This window comes from Sminthopsis crassicaudata, chromosome 1 (assembly GCF_048593235.1).
Source record: "Sminthopsis crassicaudata isolate SCR6 chromosome 1, ASM4859323v1, whole genome shotgun sequence".
NCBI lineage: Eukaryota > Metazoa > Chordata > Mammalia > Dasyuromorphia > Dasyuridae > Sminthopsis > Sminthopsis crassicaudata.
The window spans coordinates 122,594,510-122,605,619 of record NC_133617.1 but is presented as its reverse complement, the minus strand read 5'-3'; the positions used below and the strand labels follow the sequence as shown (position 1 = coordinate 122,605,619).

Genomic DNA, 11,110 nt, shown 5'->3' with positions numbered 1-11,110 from the left:
TCACACTTTATAACTTACCCATCTTTGAGAATGAATGATTACCACTAACAACAACCACATCTGGACAGAAAGTATTTCAGAATACATTCACCTTATTTTTTATTGACTCAAAAAAGAACTTTTATTTGGTGAATTAAAATTCTTTTGTAAAGACATCTTTTATCAATATCTCATATATGTATCAATGTCAACTTTAAAAACTCATTCAAAGATGCAAAAGACAATATTATATTCAATAGTCATAAATATCAGGTAAGGTTTCAAATAGAGAAATGTTTGCTAACCAAGAATACTTGCTATAATCATAAAGGAGATTCAGTGAATATTCCAAGTGGACTTATGAGTCTCTTTCCCATCAGGCAATGAGGCCTTCCAAATGTTCTGTTTTATGGATAATATTGCATAAATTTCATGAAGATCTGTATTATTAATTGCATGGACTCATGGATAAGGGATTGGACCAGTGATCCAGATAGATAGATAGATAGATAGATAGATAGATAGATAGATAAGATAGACAGACAGATAGATACACATATCCACATATATGTATTAGCTAGCTCTTTGTGTGGTGGCCAATAATTAGAAATTAAAAATATATCTATCAATTGAAGAATGTTTGAAAAAGTTATATATGGTTGTAATGAAATACTATTGTGCTATAAGAATAAAAAGCAGGACTCTATGGAAAATCTAGAAGGATGTGAACTGATGCAAAGTAACATAACCAGAACCAGAAAAAATAGGGTACCTATTAATAGCAATATTTTACAGTGATCAGCTGTGAATATTTTAACTACTCTCAGCAACATAATAATACAAAACAATTTTGAAACATTTATGATTTAAAAAAATTATTATCAACCTCCAAAAAATGAACTTATGGAGTCTAAATGCAGATAAAAGCATATTTTTAAAAATTATTATTGTTGTTTGGTTTGGTTTTCTTTTACAAATGACTAATATAAAAATGTTTTGCTTAATTGCACTTGTATAACCTACACAAAATTGCTTTCTTTATTAAGGAAAGAATGGGAAAAACCCACTAAACCTAAATAGATTCTCTACAACAAACTCCTAAATCTTTCCAAATATTTCTTACTTCTTCTATTTATTTTTATTTGAAGACAATTAGTATCTTGGACTTGCTCAATAAAACATAACTAATAAATGTCTGAACTAAATTTGAATTCACGTCCTCCTGACTACAGGATTATATCTACAACACTATTTAGCTATGCCCAAAATTCTCTTTTTTTCTAATGTTTTTATTCCATTGATTATTTCCTATTTATCCTGTATATATCTTGTTTGCAGACAGTTATTTTTTCAAGTTGTCTCCCTCAGTAGACTGAGCTGTTTGAGAGCAGGAAATTTCTTTTGTCTTGCTTTCAATTTCTAGTGATTGGTACAGTGCCTTGTCCATAGAAGCACTTGATAAACATTTGGGGGTTAGATGCACCAAATGACTTTCCCTTTAAGTAATATTTTCTAGTAATGGTAGAGTTTATTGCAGTGAGAGCTATTGGTGAATATGGTGCATTAAGATTAGACTGAAAACTGAGAATCATTAAATAGCAAAAAAGGATACTGGACTCAGAGGGCAATGTAGAGAAGGGACTTAGAAAGTAGTGTAGAAGAGGGAGATGGATAGGTAACCATGTTTACCTTAATCTGATTTATAATTATTTAAGGTCACTGACTATAGCACTGACAATGATCCTAGGGTTGCTTACACTTATTTGAAATGTTATATAAGTATAACTGATATTCACTTGTTGTCAAGAGATCTAGAGATAGGTCTCCCAATGCACTGAGTGAAACTCCCATGAATCATTTACTAAAAAGGGGAAGGAATGGAAAAACATTTATCAAACGCTATCATATGCCAGGCCCTTTACAAATATCATAAATAATAGTTTAAGAAATGGACAAAATTCTCTCAGGATGGGCAAACACAGATGAAGTACAATATATACCCTAGAAGAAAGTACTTACATTAATACAGTTACAGATCCATTTAGTACAAGTAACTAAATAAATGTATATCATAATAATACTGCCTCATTAATTTGTTAACAGACAAGTACTTCCATATTTGTCATCCAATCACATAGTTAACTGAGAGTATCAACAGAAACAGACAATGAAGATGTATCTAGATATATTTATGAGGAAAAAAATAGTCTCTTTCCTAGATAGTGGGCATAGTTTTAAAATGTGATAATTTTGAGAATAAAAATTGTTGATATTTCACAATACAGCTTTGTTTATGATTTTTTAAATATGACTAGTAGTTTATTTGCTTGGGTATATTTTATATATCATGTTTTAGTACTGTCACTTTTCAGCAACATGGAAAGTTTGCTACCTTTAGTTGAGTATAAACTTAGTTTTATTTTCACGGTATAAAACCTTAAAAATCTGGAAAATTGCAGAATATTGAAACCACAGGCACATTTTCTTCAAATGACTTTCTCAGTTTCTTGGTTTGTCTCTGACACCCACACATCTTCCCACACAATTTAGTTCATTTCTTGATGACAACGTCAGTGACTGAACATGTAGGATCTATCCAAAATAAATGTGCTGATAAGCCATATGGTCACATTGTTCCTTTGGTTAATTTAAAATTTTCCTTGTTGTGACTGCATAATATTTTGATTTTTGGAGTAGTATAATTGTCATAGACAATCCACCACTTTTATAAAATTCCATCTCTTCTAAATTCCCCAACTATCATTTCTTTTAGGATTCCTTCCCCCCAAAAAATTTAGGTAGATTCAATGTGACATGCATAATGGATCTAGATTAATTTAATGTCTAGGAGTTTTTCCCATTTAATTCTGTGTCCTGAGTCTTCTTTTAATAAGAGAAAATCACTCACCTGAGAGCACAAGAAATCATCCTTCCAGAAAGAGCATTTCAATCTCTTTCAGCTGCAGGCAGTAGAGATGGCCATCCTCATGGAGTAATGCACTTCACTGGAGTTGGGGAAATTTCATTTGATTGCATCTGCCCTAAATTTCAAAAGCACAATTTTCTTATAGTTTTACCCAAAAAATTATTTATCATATTCTATACCTCATTGTAGATTAACCTTTATGAAATATCATAGAATCATATGGATAAGACATTAGAGGACATACATAAGAAAACTGATGGTCAGAGGATTTAAATGATTTATCCCCAGTCAAACAGGTAGAAAGTAGCTGCACTCAAAATTTTAAATCAGGTCCTTTACCTCAAAATCTAGGAGGTTTTGTTGTTTTTTAGTTTTTTCATTAAATGAATAAATTTGTGCTTTCAGTTTCTCTAATAATCCTCCTCCAAATTAAAAAAAAAAAGGAAAGAAAACAGTACTAGATATACAATTTCTTTATTTTAAAGAAAAGCTACAATATATAATGGATAACATAGTACATAGAATGACCTAGATTCAAATCCTTCAGCCTGCATAAATTTACTGTATGATCTTAGATCTTTTAACCTTATAGTGCTCTAGCCAAATTTGTAAGACTAAAAGTTTCAGGAAGATACTAATCTTCATTGGTGGATGAATCTCTGTCTCTGTCTCTGTCTCTGTCTCTCTCTGTCTCTCTGTCTCTCTCTCTGTCTCTCTCTCTCTCTCTCTCTCTCTCTCTCTCTCTCTCTCTCTCTCTCTCTCTCTGTCTCTCTCTGTCTCTCTCTCTCTCTCTCTCTCTCTCTCTCTCTCTCTCTCTCTCTCTCTCTCTCTCTCTCTCTCTCTTTCTGGCTCCATTTCTATCTATCTCTCTTTCTTTGTCCCTCATTAAAAAGGATGGCGAAAATATCACTTGGTAATTATCTGGAAAGACAATACAAGAATCCCAATCTTGGAAGACTGGTTGATGTATAAGAGAAGATCAATACATATTTATGCCTTGATTGATTGCACTGCAGTATGTATATTCAAATGTATGGTAATGTTAGCTTTCCAATGACAATCAAGGGGAGAGTGGCCAACTCGACTTAAGTAAAACTCAAGTTGTCTCTCTTGAACTAGAAACTCATTTAAAAATGAGATTAGATCTTTGAGTGGGACAATAGCTATACAAAAAAAAAAAAAAAAGACAGGAAAATTGATTTAATCTATCACAATATCAGAGAATGATTTCTATTTGGAAGGGACTTGAGAAACAATATATTCACAATATCAAATAATCTCCAAATATTAGAAATGAAAAGGAAATTAACAATTATCTAGCTTAATACTTACCTCACAAATTACTCTCCTAAAAATCATAGAAAACTAATGATAAAGCAACCACTGCATGAAAAATTTAAATGAGACAAAATTTGCTGGAAGTGCAAATAGTCCATCCCACTTTTGGATAGCTGTATTAATAAATTTTTCTTGACATCAATAATAAAATTCCTTTTTTTTTTTTTTTTTTTTTTTTTGTTCAGTGAGGGCGCGGGGATTAGAATATATTTTATTCTGTAGCCAGAAAACAAGACCTTCTAAGACTAGTATCCCTACTGCAGAGCTCATGTTATGTTCCAGTCACGAAAAGGGGGAGGACTGAGACCAGGCAACAGCAGAACTGGTCCCCAGGGTCAGGGAAGGAGGCAGGAAGAGAGGATAGGAATCCGGGGCCCCTCTACCACCCTGGGCATAGAATCAGGGGCTGAGAAGCTGCCCAATAATAATTACAAAAGGGAGAGGTCACTCCAGGGAGGCAGTTTAGAGAAGAAAGAGGATTATGGGACAGCAAAGTCAGGGGAGGCACTGCGTCACGAACTGCGTCACGATGGCAAACCCAATCTAGGATCCCACCTCAGATGTGTAATTGGGACATGCCTCTAGCAGAAAAAGTCATGTAAAGTGATTCTTGATTGCATAAAGTATCTTCTGGGTTTTGGAACCTGGTGGTGCAGATTCCTCAGAGCATTGTGAATGAAGAAGTTTCTGAGCTGGCAGAACACAAAAATGCCAAGTACTAGTTTCACCTGCTGACCACCATATGTTTGGCAAGTTTTGAGAGGGTGGTTGATATAAAAGGCCATCCAGGCAGTAAACCCCCAGAAGTAGGTACAATTTTTAAATATGCTTACACAGGAGCATTATCCTGGGAGAGAAACTATGAACAGTGTCTCCAGTAAGGGTTTGTTGTAGCAGAATGAGTAACAAATACAGGCAAGATGAACCACAGTGTGCCAGCTAGATGTGAAGTCATATTTGTGACTATAGATGAAGGGCACCTGGAAGTAGAATAGATAAATGAGGAGAGGGCCAGCATAATTTGTCAGGAATATTGTCATCCAGCTGATTCTGGCTCCCAATAGACTATAGTCCCCACAGGTAGGTTTTACAAAATGTCCTCACTCTCCAAGGACTCGCCTTTAAGATACAGCTGCAGGTGAAACTATTTCCACTCATATGAAAGAGTGTTCCAAATCACTACTGATCAGAGAAATGCAAATTAAGACAACTCTGAGACACCACTACACACCTGTCAGATTGGCTAAGATGACAGGAACAAATAATGATGAATGTTGGAGGGGATGTGGGAAAACTGGGACACTGATACATTGTTGGTGGAGTTGTGAAAGAATCCAGCCATTCTGGAGAGCAATTTGGAACTATGCCCAAAAAGTTGTCAAACTGTGCGTACCCTTTGACCCAGCATTGCTGTTATTGGGATTATATCCCAAAGAAATACTAAAGAAGGGAAAGGGACCTGTATGTGCCAAAATGTTTGTGGCAGCTCTTTTTGTTGTAGCTAGAAACTGGAAGTTGAATGGATGTCCATCAATTGGAGAATGGTTGGGTAAATTATGGTATATGAAGGTTATGGAATATTATTGCTCTGTAAGAAATGACCAGCAGGAGGAATACAGAGAGGCTTGGAGAAACTTAAATCAACTGTTGCTGAGTGAAATGAGCAGAACCAGAAGATCACTATACACTTCAACAACAATACTGTATGAGGATGTATTCTGATGGAAGTGGAAAACTTCAACATAAAGAAAAACCAACTCACTTCCAGTTGATCAATGATGGACAGAGGTAGCTACACCCAGAGAAGAAACACTGGGAAGTGAATGTAAATTGTTAGCACTAATATCTGTCTGCCCAGTTTACATGTACCTTCGGAATCTAAAGTTTATTGTGCAACAAGAAAATGATATTTACACACACAAAAAAAAAAATGGGCTTGCAACTTAAAAGGCTAGAAAAAGACCAAATTAAAAACCTCCAACCAAAAATTAAACTTGAAATACAAAAATTAAAAGGAGAAATCAATAATATTGAAAGTAAAAAAAACTATTGAATTAATAAATAAAACCAAGTGTTGGTTTTAAGAAAAAGCCAATAAAATAGATAAACCTTTGGTAAATCTGATCAGAAAAAAGAAAGAGGAAAATCAAATGAAAAGGGGGATCTTTCCACCAATGAAGAGGAAATTAGTGAAATAATAAGGAGTTACTTTGCCCAACTTTATGCCAATAAATTTGATAACTTAAGTGAAATGGATGACTTCCTCCAAAAATGTAGGGTTCCTAGATTAACAGAGGAGGAAATAAATTGCTTAAATAGTCCCATTTCAGAAAAAGAAATAGAACAAGCTATTAATCAACTCCCCAGGACCAGATGGATTTACATGTGAATTCTACCAAACATTTAAAGAACAATTAGCCCCAATGCTATATAAACTGTTTGAAAAAATAGGGGATGAAGGAGTCCTACCAAACTCCTTTTATGACACAGACATGGTACTGATACCTAAACCAGGTCGATCGAAAACTGAGAAAGAAAATTATAGACCAATTTCCTTAATGAATATTGATCCTAAAATCTTAAATAAGATATTAGCAAAAAGACTTCAGAAAATCATCCCCAGGATAATACACTATGATCAAGTAGGATTCATACCTGGAATGCAGTGCTGGTTTAATATTAGGAAAACTATTAGTATGATTGACCATATTAATAATCAAATTAATAAAAACCATATGATCATCTCAATAGATGCAGAAAAAGCATTTGACAAAATCCAACATCTATTCCTACTAAAAACTCTTGAGAGTATAGGAATAAATGGATTATTCCTTAGAATAATCAGGAGCATATATTTAAGACTGTCAGTAAGCATAATATGCAATAAACTGCAACCTTTCCCAGTAAGATAAGGAGTGAAACAAGTTTGCCCACTATCACCATTACTATTCAACATAGTACTAGAAATGCTAGCCTCAGCAATAAGAGCCGAGAAAGAGATTCAAGGAATTAGAGTCGGAATTGAGGAAATCAAACTATCACTCTTTGCAGATGACATGATGGTATATTTAGAGAACCCCAAAGACTCTACTAAAAAGCTATTAGAAATAATTCATAATTTTAGCAAAGTGGCAGGATACAAAATAAATCCACATAAATCCTCAGCATTCTTATATATCACCAACAAAATGCAACAGCAAGAAATACAAAGAGAAATTCCATTCCAAACAAATGTTGAGAGTATAAATTATTTGAGAATCCATTTACCAAAGAATAGTCAGGAATTATATGAGAAAAATTACAAAACACTTGCCATAAAAATGAAGTCAGATTTAAATAATTGGAAAGACATTCAGTGCTCTTGGATAGGCCGAGTGAATATAATAAAGATGACAATACTCCCTAAACTAATCTATTTATTTAGTGCTATACCAATCAGACTCCCAAGAAACTATTTCAATGACCTAGAAAAAATAACAACAAAATTCATATGGAAGAATAAAAGGTCGAGAATTGCAAGGGAACTAATGAAAAAAAAAAAACTCAGAGGAAGGTGGTCTAAGTGTACCTGATCTAAAGCTATATATATATTATATACCAAAACCATTTGGTACTGGCTAAGAAATAGAACGGTAGATCAGTGGAACAGATTAGATACAAAGTACAAAAAAGGGTACATCTATAGCAATCTAATCATTGACAAACCCAAAGATACCAACATTAGCGACAAAAATTCATTATTCGGAAAAAAACTGTTGGGAAAACTGGAAATTAGTATGGCAGAAATTAGATATGGATCCACACTTAACACCATATACCAAGATAATATCAAAATGGGTCCAAGATTTAGGCATAAAGAATGAGATCATAAATAGATTAGAGGAACAGAGAATAGTCTACCTCTCAGACCTGTGGAGGAGGAAGGAATTTATGACCAGAGGAGAACTAGAGATCATTATTGATCACAAAATAGAAGATTTTGATTACATCAAACTAAAAAGTTTCTGTACAAACAATACTAATGCAAACAAGATTAGAAGGGAAGTAACAAATTGGGAAAATATTTTTAAAAGGAAAGGTTCTGACAAAGGTCTCATTTCCAAAATATATAGAGAACTGACCCTGATTTATAGGAAACCAAACCATTCTCCAATTGATAAATGGTCAAGGGATATGAACAGACAATTCTCAGATGATGAAATTGAAATTATTTTCACTCATATGAAAGAGTGTTCCAAATCACTACTGATCAGAGAAATGCAAATTAAGACAACTCTGAGATACCACTACACACCTGTCAGATTGGCTAAGATGACAGGAACAAATAATGATGAATGTTGGAGGGGATGTGGGGAAACTGGGACACTAATACATTGCTGGTGGAGTTGTGAAAGAATCCAGCCATTCTGGAGAGCAATCCGGAATTATGCCCAAAAAGTTATCAAACTGTGCATACCCTTTGACCCAGCAGTAGTACTACTATTCTTATATCCCAAAGAAATACTAAAGAGCAGAAAGCGACCTGTATGTGCCAAAATGTTTGTGGCAGCTCTTTTTGTTGTAGCTAGAAAGTGGAAGTTGAATGGATGTCCATCAACTGGAGAATGGTTGGGTAAATTGTGGTATATGAAGGTTATGGAATATTATTGCTCTGTAAGAAATGACCAGCAGGAGGAATACAGAGAGGCTTGGAGAGACTTACATCAACTGATGCTGAGTGAAATGAGCAGAACCAGAAGATCTCTATACAGTTCAACAACAATACTGTATGAGGATGTATTCTGATGGAAGTGGAAATCTTCAACATAAAGAAGATCTAACTCACTTCCAGTTGATCAATGATGGACAGAAATAACTACACCCAGAGTAGGAACACTGGGAAGTGAATGTAAATTGTTAGCACTACTGTCTATCTACCCAGGTTACTTATACCTTCGGAAGCTAATAATTAATGTGCAACAAGAAAATGGTATTTGCACACATATATTGTATCTAGGTTATATTGTAACACATGTAAAATGAATGGGATTACCTGTCATCAGGGGGAGGGAATGGAGGGACTGAGGGGATAATTTGGAAAAATGAATAAAAAATCAATCAATCAATCAATCAATCAATAAATTAAGGGATGAGAAAGAAGAATTCACATAAATTCAAATTAAAACAATTCAGAGCTATTACCATATACACAGAAAAAAATAATAAAAATTACAAATGTTGAAGGGAATGTTTGAAAATTCAAATACTAATAAGTAATCATTGATGAAGTTATATATTGATCCAACTATTCTAGAGAGCAAAGTAAAACCATTCCAAAATCCTTGTAACACTATGTATATCCTTTGAGAAAGTAGTATCAGTACTAGGTCTGTAACTATAAAAAAGCTTTTTTTTTTTAATTATAGTTTTTAATATTATTTTCAAAACATATGCACGAATAAGTTTCAACATTCACCCTTTCAAAACATTGTGTTCCAAAATTTTTCCCTCCCTTACTTAGATGGCCATTATTCCAATATATCTTAAACATGTGCAATTCTTCTATGCATATTTCAATAATTATCATGCTGCACAAGAAAAATCAGATCAAAAAGGAAAAAAAATAGAAAACACAATGCAAGCAAACAACAACAGAAAGAGTGAAAATATTATATTATGTTGTGATCTGTTGTGTGCTTTCTAGAGCCCCCATTCTGGGGTGCCAAAATATACTGTTTGGATTAGCTCTTTGGAGGATCTCAGCACTAGCTTTGGTCTTAGTGAAGTAAAGGAGGCAGGAGACTCAGGAGGATGGCCAAAACTGAAGTCCTGCCAAAGTTGGAGTCCTTATTTCAAGTCCTATCAACCATTAAATACTTTAGTATGATTACATCATTACAGCACACTAAGCATGTGTCAACTAGAGAAGCATTACATCATAACATCATACTGGTCAAGTGCTAACTATAGTAGCATTATATTACCACAGAACATTGTGCAAGTGCTAACTAAAAGCACCCTACTATTGATATGTAAATGCAACTTTACTGTAAGTATCACTTGCTTCAAGTATAATAAAGGGGGTCACACCCTCCCTGACTTCTAAGGAAAGATGAGAGCACCAAAGGGAGCTGGGGAGCCAAACTACACATTGTCAGCAGGTTCCCTCTGGGCTGAAGGGTCTTATATCTTACCCAGAGTTCCCTCATTATCTGCGGCATTCTACATGTTCCACTTTCTTTTGTTGGCGTAATATGATGTAGTTTGATATAATCATACTAAGGTATTTAGGGTCTGAGAGGACTTGAAATAAATATTCTATCTTTGACCAGGCTCATCTTTGACCACATGAGGCTCCTCTATCACAACAATAATCCAGACTCAGTCCCCAAAGTCCTCTCTCTGTTTGCAGATACCTCTCTTCATCTTAAGACATTGAAACTGTCCTTAATCATCTCATTTTTTTATTAATTTTTATAATTATAACATTTTCTTTGATAGTACATATGCATAGGTAATTTTTTTTTTACAACATCCCTTCTACTCCCTTCTGTTCCAAGTTTTTCTCCTCCTTCCCTCCACCCCCTCCCCTAGATGGCAAGCATTTCCATACATATTAAATATCTTATAGTATATGAATCATCTCATTATTGAAAAGAGCCAAGTCCATTAGAAGTGATCATTGCATAATCTTGTCTTCATGTCCAGTGATCTCCTGGTTCTGCTCACTTCACTTAGCATCTTAGCATCTGTTCATGTTAGTCTCTCCAGACCTCTCTGAAATCAACCTGCTGATCGCTTCTTATAGAACGATAATATCCCATAACATCCATATACCATAACTTATTCAACTATTCTCCAATCAGTTTTCAGTTTCTTGCTGCTACA

The 11,110-nt window shown here is 34.4% G+C and overlaps 1 pseudogene; it reads right to left on the bottom strand.

The window, feature by feature from the left end:
- Positions 1 to 4,738: 4,738 nt before the first annotated feature.
- LOC141552189 (very-long-chain enoyl-CoA reductase pseudogene) lies at positions 4,739 to 10,443 on the bottom strand (annotated as a pseudogene).
- Between the last annotated feature and the right edge of the window lie 667 nt (positions 10,444 to 11,110).